This window comes from Bufo bufo, chromosome 3, assembly GCF_905171765.1.
Source record: "Bufo bufo chromosome 3, aBufBuf1.1, whole genome shotgun sequence".
In the NCBI taxonomy this organism is placed as follows: Eukaryota; Metazoa; Chordata; class Amphibia; order Anura; family Bufonidae; genus Bufo; species Bufo bufo.
In genome coordinates this window covers 58,178,245-58,196,727 of record NC_053391.1, presented here as the reverse complement: position 1 = coordinate 58,196,727, position 18,483 = coordinate 58,178,245, and positions in this window count along the sequence as shown.

The following is an 18,483-nucleotide window of genomic DNA, read 5'->3' as shown; positions in this document are numbered from 1 at the left end:
TGTTGCGAGCGGTCAGGCTCCTGATACAGAGACCGTTGAGGAGGATATCAGTGACATGCAGACACTACTTAAAGATGATAAAGCTGATTGCACTTGGGAGCTGGGTGCAGAAAGGACTTCATCATCATCAGGAGAAGAGGGTGGCAGCTTGCCCGTGAGGCAGCGGTGGAGCCAGCAAGATGGTAGTATGGCTGGGAGTCAGCAGGGTGGATGCAGTGGTAGGTCGGGTGCCAAACGTGCCCGGGGTAGACCACCTGCTTCACAGCAGCCTAACTTCCCAGGCAGTAATGGTGCAAGAGTTCACGGAGACAGAGGCAGTAGCAAACAGTCAGTGCAGACTGTTGGGGGAAAAATCACCTACTCGGCAGTGTGGCAGTTTTTTGTTAAGCAGCCGGAAGAGGTTAACATGGCCATATGTAGAATATGTGGTAAGAAGGTGAAGCGTGGCCAGGATGTCAATGTTGGCACCATGGCCCTGCATTAACATATGCAGCATCACCATAAAGTGGCCTGGGAGAACCGTGGCTCCGATGTGGTGGTCCAGCCTGCCGCAGCAACCTCTGCATCACCCATTGGCACGCTTCCGGTTTCAGCCAGTCAAGGCTCCACCACCTCAGCAGAAGGGAGCTGTCTGTCATTGCCATTTTCTGCTGGTCCAGATGCTCCTGTACATCCTCCTCCTACTCTTTGTCAGTCATTCCATCAGTAATCGATCACCGAAGTGATTGCCAAGAGACAGCAGTATGCTTGCACGCATCCAACAGCACAGAAGATGAACGTGTTCCTGTCCAAGTTGCTGGTGCTTCAGTCCCTCCCTTTCCAAATGGTGGACTCTGCACCTTTTAGAGAACTGATGGCTTGTGCCGAGCCGAGGTGGAGAGTCCCAAGCCATTATTTCTTTGCAAAAATATTTATGCAGTACCAGCCATGCATAAATATGTAGAGCAGAAGGTGGGCCAGTCCTTGAGCCTGTCGGTGTCTGCCAAAGTGCACGGCAGCACCGACGTGTGGAGCTGTAACTACGGTCAGGGACAATACATGTCCTTTACGGCCCACTGGGTGAATGTGGTTTCTGCACGGCCACACCAGCAACTTGGCTAGGTCACACCGCTTCCGCCTCCACGTTGTCACGCAGATGGTCCTGTGACAATGTTCGCCTCTGCCTTCTCATCCTCCACCATCTCCTCAGCCTCCACTGCAGATAAAAATTACAGTGCCCCTCCAGCATACCACATGTCCAGGGCATGGCGGTGTTACGCTGTTCTGCACCTCGTTTACCTGGGCGAACAGAGTCGCACAGGGGAGGAACTGCTCCGTGTGATGCATCAAGAAATTAAATCCTGGCTTTCTTCCTGACAACTCAAAACCGGAACCATGGTGACCGACAACAGGAGGAACATTGTGTCGGTGCTGCTTCATAGAGGGCTGAGCGATGCGCCCTGCATAGCACAAGTGTTCAATCTGGTTGTCAAGCGGTTCCTGAAGTCTTCCACCCATCTGCAAGACATCCTAAAAATGGGAAGGAAAATTTGCATGCACTTCAGCCACTCGTAAAGTGCAAAGCACACCCTCCTTGAGCTGCAGCAGCAGAACGGCATCCCCCAACATAGGCTGATATGCGACGTTTTCACCCATTGGAATCCCACCCTCCATATGTTGGAGCGACTATACGAACAGAGAAAGGCCATCAACAATTTTTTTGATGATGCAAGCGGATAGGAATACTCCCCTGTGTAATTTCGATGTCAGCCAGTGGCAGCTCATGAGTGATACATGCCGTTTGCTCAGGCCCTTTGAGGACATCGCGTTATTTGTCAGTCGCCAGGACTACGGGATTAACAACGTCATTCCACTGCTTCATGTCCTGGAACAGATGGTGGTAACAACGGCTGGTCAGGGGACTGGAGACGTGGCGCCTAGATCTCATGGCCACATGAGCCCTGTGGGGGCTGAACTGGAAGAGAAGGAGGAGGGGGAGGAAGACATTGGAGAACAGGCAATGTGTAGCGAAATGGGTGGTTTTTCTACTCAGGTGAAAGGAGAGGAGGAGCAGGAGGAGCCAGAGGTGATACAGGTGAGGAAGACGAAACAGAGGACCCAGAAACAACGTGGCAGTATGCAGTGGAGATGGAGGCAGGGAGTCCCTCCGAGTCACTTGCACAAATGGCCCAATGCATGCTATCTTGCTTGCGTAGTGACAGCAGAATTGTCACCCTTTAGCAGAGGGATGACTTTTGGCTCTCCACCCTGTTGGACCATCGCTACTGGTCCAGAATGGGGGCCTTTTTTACAGTCACTGAGAGGGAGGACAAACTAAACTACTACAGAGATATCCTATGTAGTCAGTTGGCCACTGCCTATCTGCGCCATCGTCCATCCTCTCACAAGTCTGACCGGGGGGTCCCTCTGCGCTCACATTCCACTCCTATGGCTGCTGGGGAGGGGTGGGGTGGCAGGAGCAGTACCAGCTCTATCAGCAGCAGCCTGAGTCTACAGTCGTTGATGAATAGCTTTCTTAACCCGCATAGTGAAGAAACTACTCACCAGCAGCAGCAGGTAAACCTGGAGCAGGACCTGAACGAGCAGGTGGTGGCATACTTGGACAACACTCTGCCAACCCACATCGAAGATCCGCTGGACTACTGGGCAGCCAAACTGGATTTGTGGCCGCAACTAGCAGAGTTTGCACTGGAATATCTGTCCTTCCCGGGCCAGTAGTGTGGTATCAGAGCGGGTCTTTATTTCAGTGGGAGCCATAGTTACCCCAAGGAGAACTCGCCTGTCCACCCAAAATGTGTAGAGACTGACCTTTGACAAGATGAGTCAGGCGTAGATCAGCCAGGATTTCCACCCACCAATTCCTGATGCATCAGACTAAATCATCCATGGTGCCACACCAAGACTTTGACAAAAGGGACTGGTTTCTTTTAGCTACCTGCCTCAGCTATTTCTCTGATGCTGCCGCATGCCTGATGCACACATCTGATGCCAAGTAGTGATGGACGAACATCGGCAGGGACGATTCACAAATGCTTCTTTGCGATAAAATATTCACAAACCGCCCGTTCGAGGCGGACCGATAGAAACATAGAAACATAGAATGTGTCGGCAGATAAGAACCATTTGGCCCATCCAGCCTGCCCAATATACTAAATACTATGGATAGCCCCTGGCCCTATCTTATATGAAGGATGGCCTTATGCCTATCCCATGCATGCTTAAACTCCTCCACTGTATTTGCAGCTACCACTTCTGCAGGAAGGCTATTCCATGCATCCACTACTCTCTCAGTAAAGTAATACTTCCTGATATTACTTTTAAACCTTTGCCCCTCTAATTTAAAACTATGTCTTCTTGTAGCAGTTTTTCTTCTTTTAAATATTCTTTCCTCTTTTACCTTGTTGATTCCCTTTATGTATTTAAAAGTTTCTATCATATCCCCTCTGTCTCGTCTTTCTTCCAAGCTATACATGTTAAGGTCCTTTAATCTTTCCTGGTAAGTTTTATCCTGCAATCCATGTACCAGTTTAGTAGCTCTTCTCTGAACTCTCTCCAAAGTATCAATATCCTTCTGGAGATATGGTCTCCAGTACTGAGCACAATACTCCAAATGAGGTCTCACTAGTCCTCTGTAGAGCGGCATGAGCACCTCCCTCTTTCTACTGGTAATTCCTCTCCCTATACACCCAAGCATTCTGCTAGCATTTCCTGCTGCTCTATGACATTGTCTGCCTACCTTTAAGTCTTCTGAAATAATGACCCCTAAATCCCTTTCCTCAGATACTGAGGTTAGGACCCCGTTGACTTTATTGGCAGGCGAACCTGAAAAACCTTCAGGTCATATTTGCAGCCACCAAATACTAGGGAGTACAGGCCCCAAAAAATTGGCATTCATCTGACAGAAAAGTACAAGTGATTGTGTGGCTGGAGGTTTATTAGACGGTCACTGGATAACTATTTTATGGTAGGCCAGTGCAGGCCCCTGGTAATTCATTCAGCATTGCGACTTCCTCATCTTCCAGCTTCTGCTCCTTGACGGCTTGATCCTGACACTATGCAATATACGCTGTGATGGTCTGAATATTAGTTACCGTCTGTCATTCCCTTATTCCCATGAAATAATATCGCCAAGAATCTACATAGTAAAATATTGCTGGTGTCCCATAATAATGCACACAGGAGCCAAAGCTTCATGCTGGAACAAAACATGTTTAATGGAAAACAAGGGCATTCAATTTAAACAGCATCAAACTGTTACTAACATACGGTTACATACGGTTTTGGAAACATCTGGTTACTAAACTCAATTTTCAAAACAGGGCTTGGTCAAGAGTGTTATCTTATGTATTTTACTTAAGTAGATCAGTCTTGTGGTTAGAAGCAGACTGAATGTCTCGGAAGTGTGTGTACAGTACACATGTCCTTGATACATATAGATGTCTACATCCATTGTTAGGAGTAGGTATCCAAGGGGATTAAGTAGCAGGGAGGTAAAATAACCGAACGGTTACTGGGAAGTTCTTCACACCATTCTACAAGCGAACCCGGCCATGGGGCTCTGTCTGAAGGGGTCTTGAGCTTTATCCAACAGACATCCCCCTAGTGAAGTGAGTTCCACTTTTTAACCTTGATATAATTATTTACTTAGTATTTATTCATTTCATTTTATCCATTCTATATTTTACATATTTAAATTTGTTTATCCATATACTTTTTTATTCATACACCTATTTATTTATATGCTTCTACATACGGTTATTAGTGTTGTGCGAGCATGCTCGGCCCGAACACCTTTTTCACTCGAGCCGTAGCAATCTTGGTTATTGGCATTACAGCGATTCGCTGGCCGGAACGCGTCATCGGGTGCTATATTGCACCTGATGACACATGCTTCAGCTCAGACTTAGTCAGGGCAAGCTGCAGCAGAAGGGACAGATAGTGTAGGCAAAGGAATTGTGTTTTTTTTTATTTTTTTAGGGAGTTTTGAGTGTTGAAAGGTGTTAGAGACCCAATAGTCCTTTTAAGGACTATTGTTTTATCTGGCTGCGAAATCTATTAGTGCAACGTGTGCTAAATTGTGTACAATTGTTTGGCTGCTGGTGACAGCAGCGACATAACCTGCGCTACATCTCCTATATAACGTTAGCAGCTGGTGACAGCAGCGACATTACCTGCACTATAACTCCTATATAACGTTAGTCGTTGGTGACAGCAGCGACATTACCTGCGCTACATCTCCTGCATAACGTTAGCCGCTGGTGACAGCGACATTATATGCTCTGCATCTCCTATATAACATTAGTCGTTGGTGACAGCAGCGACATTACCTGCGCTACATCTCCTGTATAATGTTAGTGGCTGGTGACAGCAGCAACATTATCTGCGCTACATCTTCTGTATAAAGTTAGGCGCTGGTGACAGCAGCAACATTATCTGCGCTACATCTTCTGTATAACGTTAGCCGCTGGTGACAGCGACATTACCTGCGCTACATCTCCTGCATAACGTTAGCCGCTGGTGACAGCGACATTACCTGCGCTACATCTCCAGTATAACGTTTGCGCATCATAAATATCAGTGACATTCAGTTTAATTTTTTTGCCGATGGTGACAGCGACATTACCTGCGCTACATCTCCTGTATAACGTTTGCACATCATAAATATCAGTGGCATTCAGTTTATTTTTTTGCCAATGGTGACAGCGACATTACCATGCGCGACATCTCCTTTATAAGGTTTGCACATACTAAATATCAGTGACATTCAGTTACATTTTTTTGCCGCTGGTGACAGCGACATTACCTGCAATACATCTTCTGTAAAACATTTGCACATCATAAATATCTGTGACATTCGGTATAATTTTTTCGCCACTGGTCACAGTGACATTACCTGCGTTACATCTCCTGTAACGTTTGAGCATCCAAAATATTAGTGACATTCAGTTTAATTTATTTGTGCATACACTTACAAAACCTGCGCTACTGTATGTGTGACATACTTATAAGCATATATACCATTTAAGATGCTCAAGGCGAGCAGTAAGGGACGGGGAAGTGGCAAGGCTGCTGATGGTGCACGCAGAGGCTGTGGCTCTGGGCGCCGTGAAACTGTGCCTGCTGCCAGAGCACAAGAAACACACTCATCCACGATACCTAGCTTCATGTCCCAGTTTGCAGGGCGTCGCAGGAAACCACTCTCGAAGTCACACCAGTGCTTCCAGTTGGTTAAGCACCACCAAGTCCAGTCTCAGTAGCCAAGAGTCTGGTCAACAGAATCCTCACCCTGATCCTCCTTTCTCCCACCATGGAGAGTCTTGGCAAACAAGTGATCCCACACTTGGATATTCTGAGGAACTCTTTTCATTGCCATTCCTTGATTTGGGCCTCTCACCAAGCTGCTTGAAGAGGGACATGAGGAGATCTTGTGCAATGATTCCCAAACTCTTGAGCATCCACAGTCAAAAAAAGATAATGGTGGGGAACGGCAATTAATGTCACAAGGTGGATGATGATGATGAGACACAGTTGTCAATAAGTTAGGATCTTGTTAGGATGACCAGAGTGAAGAAGTGGAAGAGGAGGTGGTGGACGATGAAATTACAGACCCAACCTGGGAAGGTGGCAAGCCGAGTGAGGACAGCAGTACAGAGGGGGACAGATCCGCAGCACCTCAACAGGCTGGAAAAGGCAGTGGGATGGCAAACGGGTGAAGGCGGGCAACACCAAACAGGCCCGCAACCATTCCCTGGAGCACCCCCTTGCGCCAATCTCCCTTGCCTAAGGGGTAGGTGTTCCGTACTCTGGCGCTTTTTTTGAAAAAAGTCCAGACAATAAAAGATTTGTTATTTGCAACCTGTGCCATACGAAAATGAGCAGGATCTTGAACACTAGCAACCTCACCACCACCAGCATGATCCGCCACATGGCATCACAGCACCCTAATAGGTGGTCCAAACGCCTCTGAATTCTCATCTTGCAGCACCAGTCAGCCATCAGTCAGTAGCTGGAAGCAGTGTAGCACTGCAGTGGGGAAGCTGCAACAGGCCGTGCTAAAACTAATTTGCGTAGGTGACAAACTGCACACAACCGCAGAGCTATGGCAGGGTATCTAGGCTTTGTGAGCAGCAGAGGGCAGTAGTGGAATACCAGATGCAACATGGTCGTCGCCTTTCCAGTCAGACTCCGCTCTTCACAAGCAAAGAGTGGGCATGGATGTCTGACCTCTGTGAGGTTTAATGCAACTTTGAGGAATCAACACAGATGGTGTAAGGCGATGCCGCTATTATCAGCATAACCATCTCACTTCTGTGTCTACTGAAACGCTCGCTGCTCACAATGAAGGTGGAAGCTTTGCATGTGAAAGAGGTGGAAATGGGGGAATACAGTACGCAGGGTGATAGTCAGGCCACCCTCAGTTCATCTTCTCAGCGTAGAAGTTGATGAGGAGGAGGAGGAGGATCTGGAGACGGTTGCCTCCGCTACACAGGGTAGTACCCATAGCAGGTTTTTTCCATCTGTTCAGCGTGGATGGGCCGAAGAGGAGGAAGAGGATGAGAAGATTGAGAGTCATCCTCATGATGAGGACAGCAAAGTCTTGTTTTTGGGACTCTGGCACACATGGCTGACTTTATGTTAGTCTGCCTTTCCCGTGACCCTCGCGTTATGCCCATTTTGGCTAACACCGATAACTGGTTGTTCACCCTTCTTGACCCCTGCTACAAAGAGAACTTCTCATCTCTCATTCCTGTGGTGGAGAGGAATAGCAAAATAGTGCAATACCAGAGGGTCCTTGTGGAAAAATTGCTCCAAAAATTTCCAGCTGACAATGCTGGTAGCAAAGTACGTAGTTCCTTGGGCAACCGAGGAGAGGAGACGAGGGAAACACATAGCAATTCTAACAGAGGCAGGGCAACACTTTCCAAGGCCTGGGACAGTTTCATGACACCCCGCCGGCACCCTCACCCTGATGCGCGGCCTAGTGTCACAAGGAGGGAAAAGTGAAGGAGTACGTAGCAGAACGTGTCAGCGTCCTCAGTAATCCCTCTGTGCCTTACAACTATTGGGTGTCAAAGCTGGACACGTGGCACGAACTGGCACTCTACGTCTTAGAGGTGCTGGTCTGTACTGCCGCCAGCGTTTTGTCAGAGCAGGTATTTAATGCTGCTGTGGACATAATAACTGATAAGCACATCCGTCTGTCAACTGAAAATGCTGACAGGTTGACTCTTATTAAAATGAACAAGGCTTGGATTGCCACTGACTTCTCTACTCCACCAGATGGAAAGCGGCTGAACATAAAGGCTCTTTAAATGAATGTGGATTTTATGTTGTATTGAATACACTGTATTCCCATGCACCCCTTCCACCAGAAAAAAAGGGTATATGGTTCAATCTTCCTTTTCTCATCCTACTCCATCATATCAACATGCTTATTAGGCTGCCCTTGCTCCTAATGTTTTAGAGGGTCAGCTTAGCAGCAGACCCTCACACCTAATGTTTTAGAGGGTCACCAGCAGGCCCTCGCCCATAATGTTTTATATGGTAAGCTTAGCAGCAGACCCTCACCCCTAATGTTTTAGATGGTCAGATCAGCAGCAGATCCTCATCCCTAATTTTTTTGATGGTCAGCTCAGCAGCAGACCATCACCCCAAATTTTTTAGATGGTCAGATCAGCAGCAAGCCCTCACCCAAAATGTTTTAGATGGTTAGCTCAACAGCAGACCCTCCCTTACCCCTAATGTATTAGAAGGTCAGATCAGCAACAGACCCTCACCCCTCATTTTTTAGATGGTCAGATCAGCCGCAGACCCTCCCCCCTAATTTTTTAGATAGTAAGATCAGCAGCAGACCCTCATTCGTATTTTTTAGATGGTAATATCAGCAGCAGGCCCTTGCCCCAAATGTTTTAGAGGGTCAGCTCAGCAGCAGACCCTCACCCCTAATGTTTTTGATGGTCAGATCAGCAGCAGGCCCTCGCCCCTAATGTTTTAGAGGGTCACCAGCTGGGCCTTGCTTCTAATGTTTTAGATGGTCACCAGCAGACCATTAATTATAATTTTTTAAGGGTGTGTATGATACCCTCCTTTATGTGTAATAAAGGCTATATTGGAGTGCCGGTTCCTTGTAATTTTTGCAAGCCCTTTCACTTAGTTCATAGGCTTTATGAGTGTAGGAGTTCTACTACCTGAACAATTGTACCACAATGTGAATGAGGCCCTCCTTTATGTGATATACAGGTTGTATCGGAGTGCCTCTTCCTTGTAAATATACAGGAACAATTTTTCCTCTAAAATCGATTTTATCTTCGGTTTTGTGCGTATTATTGACAGTCTGTAAAAGTGGCATACTACTCGGACAACATCGTTCCCAGCAGTGACCTGGGAGTCCAAGATGCATCCAGACATCCTCCCCATGCAGTTCCTGAACCATTTCAGTGGTGTTTCCATCAATTTCTGACCTTTTTCTATGAACCAGACACCCTCCCCTCTTCAGAGCCGGGGTGCCTGGTTTAATGCTTGGGTTCTCCCATTGACTTCCATTGTGCTCGGGTTCTCTGTAGAGCATCCGAGCTTCCCAAAGTGTTCTACTCGAGCACCCGAGCACTTTGGTGCTCAATCAACACTAATGGTTATAACTGAATGAATATATGGTTTCTATAGAGCATAAGCCTATTGGCACCTCTTAGCTCTTTCTACGTTTTATTTGGAGTGGCGCTAAAAAGTGGACCAACACGGTCAATTCAACTCTTTTGGAAGGCACCTGTCACGAGTTTGAGGTCCCAGGAGAGACCACCGCGTCGTCAAGCAATAAACAAACGGAAATCAGGTACAGACACACAAGAGTTTATTGCAACCACAAAAAACAGGGAAGGCAGCACAGACAAAACATGAGCTCTATGTACTGTCAGAACAGTGGGAGAAAACCCCCACTGCGCCACTGTCTAGTAATACTCCAGAGGGGCGTGACTAAGCAACTCCTGGTATTCACTAGGGCCCCAGAAGGTAGGGTTAGGCTTTGCCGCAGGAAGTTGCCAGGGTCCACTCTGGAGAGTGAACTAGACAGTGACAGCAGGAACGAATGAACAACAGGTACCAGAAGGTACCGACGGCACATAGGCAAACATAACAAACAGGCAAATACAAAACAGGGCAACTAATAACACAAGCAGAAATACATAGCAAGGAAACAGGAGTGACAATGAGCAGAGAAGGACTAGCTACACCAGTGGTATACTGCGTGGCCTTGCGCATAGCACTCTGCAGCTAGGCACGCTGCAGCAAGGGCTTGCTGAACAGCAGAGAGGCCACACCCATGGAGCAGACAGAGAGGATTTACTCCTAATAAACGCACAGGGGAGTTAACCCATAAAGAACCACAAATGACACACAGGAACGGAGCTGCAGCGAGAGCACCGAACGAGCAAGGACGGAAGGTCACAGCCAGAGGTAACGACTGTGACAGCACCAGTCCCCTGGGCCCACTAAACTTGTGTGAGGACCTCCAGTTACTCGACTTATTCTTACGTGTGAGCTTTGCTACACCTGAACCACTTAGCAGCCTTCCTTATACAAACACCCTATTAAGCATTTTTTCCTAAAATACCCCCTTGACACTTTACATATTCTGGGCACCCCTTGGGTATATATTCAGTGATCATACCTCAACCTCTTTTTTATTTTGTTTCCCTACTACTTCCAAACATAACCCTACTGGGAATATACCTGGCATAAAATAACATAACATTAAATAATAAAACAATTTCACCCCATGTTCTGGGGCACTGCACATAATTGTGCACCATGGCCTTTTTGAACCTACAAATGCTGGTGCCTTACAACCTGAAGTAGCGCAGAGAGGTAAGGTTGTGAGGAGAAGTGGACATTCCTTAGACCAATAATATTGGACCAGGTGGAGTGGTGATGATTTAGTTTGACAAATGATCATGAGTGGACAGGATGGAAAGAAATAAGAAACATGGAATTTTTTTTTCATTTTTTTTTTTTATTAAAACTTATGTCCATTAGGTGTTGGAGGGGAATGGGATCATGGGTCAGGTAAATTAATGCTTGTCTATATTACAGTTTTCCCACTGAATTTCAGCATCAAATGGTGGGAGGCAAGAGCTTTGTTCAACATTAGAAATAAGGTCAGTTTTATTTCTTCCTAAAAACAACACAAGGTTAAGCTATGCTGTCATGATTTCAAACGGGGTTTATGTTGATGAATTATCCTTTTTAGCATGATAGCTACAGTATGATAAGCCACACAGTGAGCCATTAAAACACATGATTGATGGTTGCTGTAAATGAGTCCTTATATGCCTATGTAACTGATCTATTAAAAACAGCTATGTCTTGCTCCCTTGGACCAAACAGTGAAATATCAGCTGTCAGACAACAAACCCTTCATATTTTAGAGCAATAATCACTTTGCCTGAAAGATAAAACAGAAAAAAGATACTTTGAAAATGCTGAAAAATGTGGCAGATGGCAGGCGAAAGCCCTTTACTCCAGACATAAACACAGCTATCCTCTTTCCGTCAGCTCCTACTGTAGGACATATCAATAGTGTTGGGCGCAAATATTCAAATAGCAAATTTTTATTGCGAATATTGCCACCGAGAATTCGCGAAGATTTTGAATATAGTGCTATATATTCGTATTCACAAATATTCTACATTTTATTTTTCATCAGTAACATCCCTTCTTGCTTGTGGGCCAATGAGAAGGCTGCAATATCTTTGTCTGAGCTTAGCAACATCCCTAGCAACCAATAGGAAAGTTTCCTACCCCTTACTATATAAGAACCTCCTTAGCAGCCACTTTCTGCAGTTTTTTTGCAGTTCTGAGCGAGAGAGAGCAGTGTCATTGCTGTGCTCTGTGCTTTACTGATTAATTACATTAGATAGTTAGTTAGTTAGTTAGTTAGTTAATATATATAATACACATAGTTAGTGGGAGATTGTTAGTGTAGGTTAGATAGTGATATAGTGTTAGTCAGGTAGTGTGATAGGTTCTGCTATCCATACATACATGCTACGGACATAGTGCTGTGATGTCACAAGTTCACAACAATACTTATTGCATCAATCAGTAATATGTATTCAGACCTGCTAAAATGTGAAGTTGCGCGTATTACGCAAAAATACGCTCATCATTAATTGCGATTTGTGCAATTGCAAATATATTGGAGCACTCTATCTGCATATAAAGCTATTGTAATGTTCTGCCGTGCCAACCATTTTCTCCAGTCTCAGGAAACGTCTAGCAGCTTGAAAAATGTAGCAACAGTGACCCACGCCTGTATTGCGCGCGCATTATGCACATATTACATTGCCGATTTATAGCAATCAAGAAAATAATCGCAAATTCTCAAATTCACGAATATATGATGAATATTCGCCCAAATATTCACAAAATATCACAAATTCTAATATTGCCCCTGCCGCTCATCACGACATATAACTGTCAGACAACAGACCCATCATATTTTACACAAACACTCAAAATGAAAAGCAGATACTTTGAAGATTTCACACTTTGAATGTTCGAACAAAAGTAGCAGATGGCTGACGAGAGCTCTTTACCCCAGACAAAGGCAGAGCTATCTGCTCTCCTTCAGCGCCTTCTCTAGGCGGCCCTCCACTTGACATTTGCAAAGTATTTAAACGGGGTTGTCCACTTTTTTTATATTGATGACCTATCCTCAGGAGTTGTTGCTGTGCGCTGCCTTCTCTTCATTGTTTACCTGCTCGCTGTCGCACTTGCAGCAGTGAGCAGGTGTTATTACAACGCCTCCATTCCCATTCACTTTAGTAGGACGGTTCCTTCCCGTTCAAGTGAATAAGAATGAACTGAACTTTATTGGTAAAGTCACTAGGTCCCCTGGACAATGTCAAGGTGTAACCATGTGTTGCTGCTCTCTGAAAGGGAGGTAAGCCAAGATCCACCACAATGGGAAATAAGTCCAGAGAGTCAGGGTCTGCAAGTAAACCAGTGTGCTTCTCTACTGGAGGAACCCAAGTGCAAAACAATATAGGCGAGGCATTAAGCTAGCTTTACCAGTCTCCCCTCTTGTAGAAGAAGTTTTTGTGCAAAACTTACATTTTAAATTTAAAGGAGAGGTGTGTATGATTTTTTTTTTACATTTTTTAAAGAATTTTCAAAAAAAATCTAATGTTTGCAAATTCTCAAGAACATCTTAAATCAGGGGTGGGCAATTATTTTTTCGATGGGGCCACATGAGAAACTGAAAATATTTTGGAGGGCCGGGCCAAAAGGCTAAACTCAATACTGCATAAAATCACCGCGTCCTGGCACAGGCGGGCGTGATGACATCATGCCTGCCTGCGCTGGGATTTCACTACCAAATAGACCTCAGGCCTGTAGCCTATGACAAGTCTTGTCGCCATCTGCAAATTTTAAGGCGCATTGGCGACCATTTTGGTCGCCATCTGGAGCGCTGTATTGCATCAGTGACATGAACACTCTCCACATAGAATGTTATATTACATCAGTGACATCACCGCTCTCCACATATAAGTGATATTTTACATCAGTGACATCACCGCTCTCCACATATAATGTTATATTACATCAGTGACATCACCGCTGTTCACATATAGGCGATATATTACATCAGTGACATCACCGCTCTCCACATATATGTGATGAGCGGTGATGTCACTGATGTAATGTATTACTTACCGGTATATGTGGACAGCAGTGATGTCACTGATGTAATATATTACTTATGTGTGGAGAGTGGTGATGTCACTGATGTAATATATCACTTATAAGTAATATATTACATCTGTGACATCACCGCTCTCCACATATAAGAGGCATATTACATCAGTGACGTCATCCCTTGGCGCTGGGGTGCGCAGCCAGGGCCGGCCTTAGGTGTTCAGGCGCCCTGTGTGAGCTAACCTTGTGGTAGTGTTACCTGCAGTCCTATGTAAAACCACAGATAACACTAGTGCTAAATAATGTAGTAGTGTTACCTGCAGTCCTATGTAAAACCACAGATAACACTAGTGTAGATCATGTGGAAGTGTTACCTTCGTCCTTAGTGTGCCTCCCTGTGTCTATCGCACAGACTCCATGCTGGCGCTGCCTCCTCTTCCATCTTCTTCCCCGCACAGAACGTTCTGAAGCAGCTGCGTCAAGACATAGGAACACTGTGGGCAAGGTGATACACACAGGGAGAGACATACACACAGGGACGGGGACACACACAAAGGGACAGACACACTCACACACACACAAAGGGACGGACACACACAAAGGGACAGACACACACGGACGGACACACACAGGGACGGGGACACACACACAAAGGGACAAACACACACACACAGGGATGGACACACACACACAAAGGGACAAACACACACACACACAGGGATAGACACACACACACAAAGGGACAGACACACACACAGGGACGGACACACACACACACACAAAGGGACAGACACACACACACAGGGACGGACACACACACACTGGCACACTCAACATCAGCAGCAAGTCCAACCCTTAATGACCCCCACAATCCCTGGGGGGGGGGGGTGATGTAGTAGCAGGCAGGAAAGCACACACTGTCCCCCTGTCCTATATGAGCCCCCCCCACCCCCACCAAATACCTGTAAGTTCTGTTAGTTGCTTGGCTTTGGCTGTGGCTGCTGGCTGGGGCTCCGCCTCCTTCCTCTTTCTGCCTGTGCGGCAGCTGCATCACGCTCCAGCAGCCACTGGTCTGCTCTGTTAAAGAGACAGGCAGGCCAGGCAGCAGAGCGGAGCGCAGAGCGGCCGCGGGCCCCGCCCCCTCCTCACTCCGGACAGTGACTCCGTGCTGTTACAGGGCCGGCGGCGGCGGCGGCAACAAAAATGCCGGGGGCCGGATTAAAAGGTCCGCCGGGCCGTATACGGCCCGCGGGCCGTAGTTTGCCCAGGTCTGTCTTAAATGGTACCCACCTTTTTACATAGCAGAAGATATAGAAGAAGGCATATGTTACTAAAAAAGGGATAATCTTTAAAAAAAATTTATTTTAATTTAAAAAAAATCCAGCAATGCTGTGTTTTAGTGACCACCAATATGCCTTTTTATTGATGTAAATAAAGGGTGCTTAAGTGAGACAGCTGGCTTTAATCAATGATTATATGTACCCAAAATGGTGCATTAACAACTATAACTTGCCGTGCAAAAGTCATTATATAGGTACATTGATTAAACAAAAAAGTTATAGCTCTTGGAATGCAATTATGAAAAAATGTGTGGTCACTAAGGGTTTAACCCCTTAAGGACTCAGCCCTATTTCACCTTAAAGGGTTTCTACCACTTCGTTTTTACATATTTAGCTGTCAGACACTAGCGATCCGCTAGTGTCTGCTCTGCCAAACCATCCTAATATAATTGCTTTTGGGGCAGCCGTTTCGCTAAAAAAAGAACTTTTATTGATATGCTAATGAGCCTCTAGGTGCTATGGGGGCGTCATTAGCACCTAGAGGCTCGGTCTACCTTCACAAACTGCCGCCGCCCAGTGCGTCCCTCCAGCCCGCCCATCTCCTCCGGAATGCGATCCTCCCTGTGAGCGTATGTATTCAGCACATGCGCGGTGAATGTCTGACCGCTTCCCTGCTCAGACATCTCCACTGCGCCTGTTCCTCGGAGCACTATGACATCATCGGTGCAGGCGCAGTGGAGATGTTTGAGCAGGGAAGCGGTCAGACATTCACCGCGCATGCGCTGAATACATACGCTCACAGGGAGGATCGCATTCCGGAGGAGATGGGCGGGCTGGAGGGACGCGCTGGGCGGCGGCAGTTTTTGAAGGTAGACCGAGCCTCTAGGTGCTAATGACGCCCCCATAGCACCTAGAGGCTCATTAGCATATTAATAAAAGTTCTTTTTTTAGTGAAACGGCTGCCCCAAAAGCAATTATATTAGGATGGTTTGGCAGAGCAGACACTAGCAGATCACTAGTGTCTGACAGCTAATTATGTGAAACAAAGTGGTAGAAACCCTTTAAGGACTTGGCCATTTTTTGCAAATCTGACCAGTGTCACTTTAAGTGCTGATAACTTTAAAACGCTTTGACTTATCCAGGGCATTCTGAGATTGTTTTTTCGATGCATATTGTACTTCATGACACTGGTAAAATGAAGTAAAAAAATAAGTAATACATTTTTATTTATAAAAAAATACCAAATTTACCAAAAAATTTGGGTTTCAATTTCTCTACTTCTATAATACATAGTAATACCTCAAAAAATAGTTATTACTTTACATTCCCCATATGTCTACTTCATGTTTGGATCAGTTTAGGAATGATATTTTATTTTTTGGGGATGTTACAAGGCTTAGAAGTTTAGAAGCAAATCTTTAAATTGTTCTGAAATTTTCAAAAACCCAATTTTTAGGGACCAGTTCAGGTCTGAAGTCACTTTGTGAGGCTTACATAATAGAAACCACCCAAAAATGACCCCATTCTATAAACTACACCCCTCAAGGTATTCAAAACTGATTTTACAAACTTTTTTAACCCTTTAGGTGTTCCACAAGAATTAATAGAAAATAGAGATACAATTTCAAAATTTAACTTTTTTGGCAGATTTTCCATTTTAATAATTTTTTTTCCAGTTACAAAGCAAGGGTTAACAGCCAAACCAAACTCAATATTTATGGCCCTTATTCTGTAGTTTACAGAAACACCCCATATGTGGTCGTAAACTACTGTACGGGCACACGGCAGGGCGCAGAAGGAAAGTAATGCCATACGGTTTTTGGAAGGCAGATTTTGCTGGACAGTTTTTTTTTACACCATGTCCCATTTGAAGCCCCCCTGATGCACCCCTAGAGTAGAAACTCCATAAAAGTGACCCCATCTAAGAAACTGCACCCCTCAAGGTATTCAAAACTGATTTTACAAACGTCGTTAACCCTTTAGGTGTTCCACAAGAATTAATGGAAAATAGAGATACAATTTCAAAATTAAACTTTTTTTGGCAGATTTTCCATTTTAATATTTTTTTTTACTTTTACAAAGCAAGGGTTAACAGCCAAACAAAACTCAATATTTATGGCCCTGATTCTGTAGTTTACAGAAACACCCGATATGTGGTCGTAAACTGCTGTACGGGCACACGGCAGGGCGCAGAAGGAAAGGAATGCCATACGGTTTTTGGAAGGCAGATTTTGCTGGACTGGTTTTTTTGACACCATGTCCTATTTGAAGCCCAGTGTCCCCATTTTAGAAACTACGGGATAGGGTGGCAGTATTTTTGGTACTAGTTTAGGGTACATATGATTTTTGGTTGCTCTATATTACACTTTTTGTGAGGCAAGATAACAAGAAATAGCTGTTTTGGCACCGTTTTTATTTTTTGTTATTTACAAAATTCATCTGACAGGTTATATCATGTGATATTTTTATAGACCAGGTTGTCACGGATGCCGCGATACCTAATATGTATACTTTTTTTATTTATGTAAGTTTTACACAATGATTTCTTTTTTGAAGCAAAAAAAAATCATGTTTTAGTGTTTCCATAGTCTGAGAGCCATATTTTTTTCAGTTTTTGGGCGATTACCTTGGTTAGGGTATAATTTTTGAGGGAGGAGATGATGATTTTATTGGCACTATTTTGGGGGGCGTGTGACTTTTTGATCGCTTGCTTTTACACTTTTTGTGATGTAAGGTGACAAAAAATGGTTTATTTAGCACAGTTTTTATTTTTTACGGTGTTCACCTGAGGGGTTAGGTCATGTGATATTTTTATAGAGACGGTCGATAAGAACGCGGCGATACCAAATATGTATACTTTTTTTTATTTATGTAAGTTTTACACAATAACAGCTTTTTTAAAACAAAAAAAATGATGTTTTAGTGTCTCCATATTCTGAGCCATAGTTTTTTTTATTTTTTGGGCGATTGTCTCAGGTAGGGGCTAATTTTTTTGCGGGATGAGGTTATGGTTAGATTGGTACTATTTTGGTGGGCAAACGCCTTTTTGATCGCTTGCTGTTGTACTTTTTGTGATGCAAGGTGACAAAAAAATTGTTTATTCAGTGCAGTTTTTATTTTTTTATTTTTTACGGTGTTCCTCTGAGGGGTTAGGTCATGTGATATGTTTATAGAGCCAGTCAATACGGACGTGGCGATACCTAATATGTATACTTTTTTTCCCCCCTATTCTTTACCATTTTTTTTTTACTTTATTTGGGGAAAATTATATTTTTGTTTATTTTTACTTGAAACTTTACTCTATTTTTTCTACTTTTTTTTTTCACTTTATTTTTTGTCCCAATTTGGGACTTGAACTTTTGGGGGTCTAATCCTTTACAATGCATTCCAATACTTCTGAATTGGAATACATTGGCTGTATGAGTAATACAGTGTGTATTACTCATACAGCTTCCGGCCTGTGAGATCCAGGGGGCTGGATCTCACAGGCTCATCACCGGAAGGCCGCGCG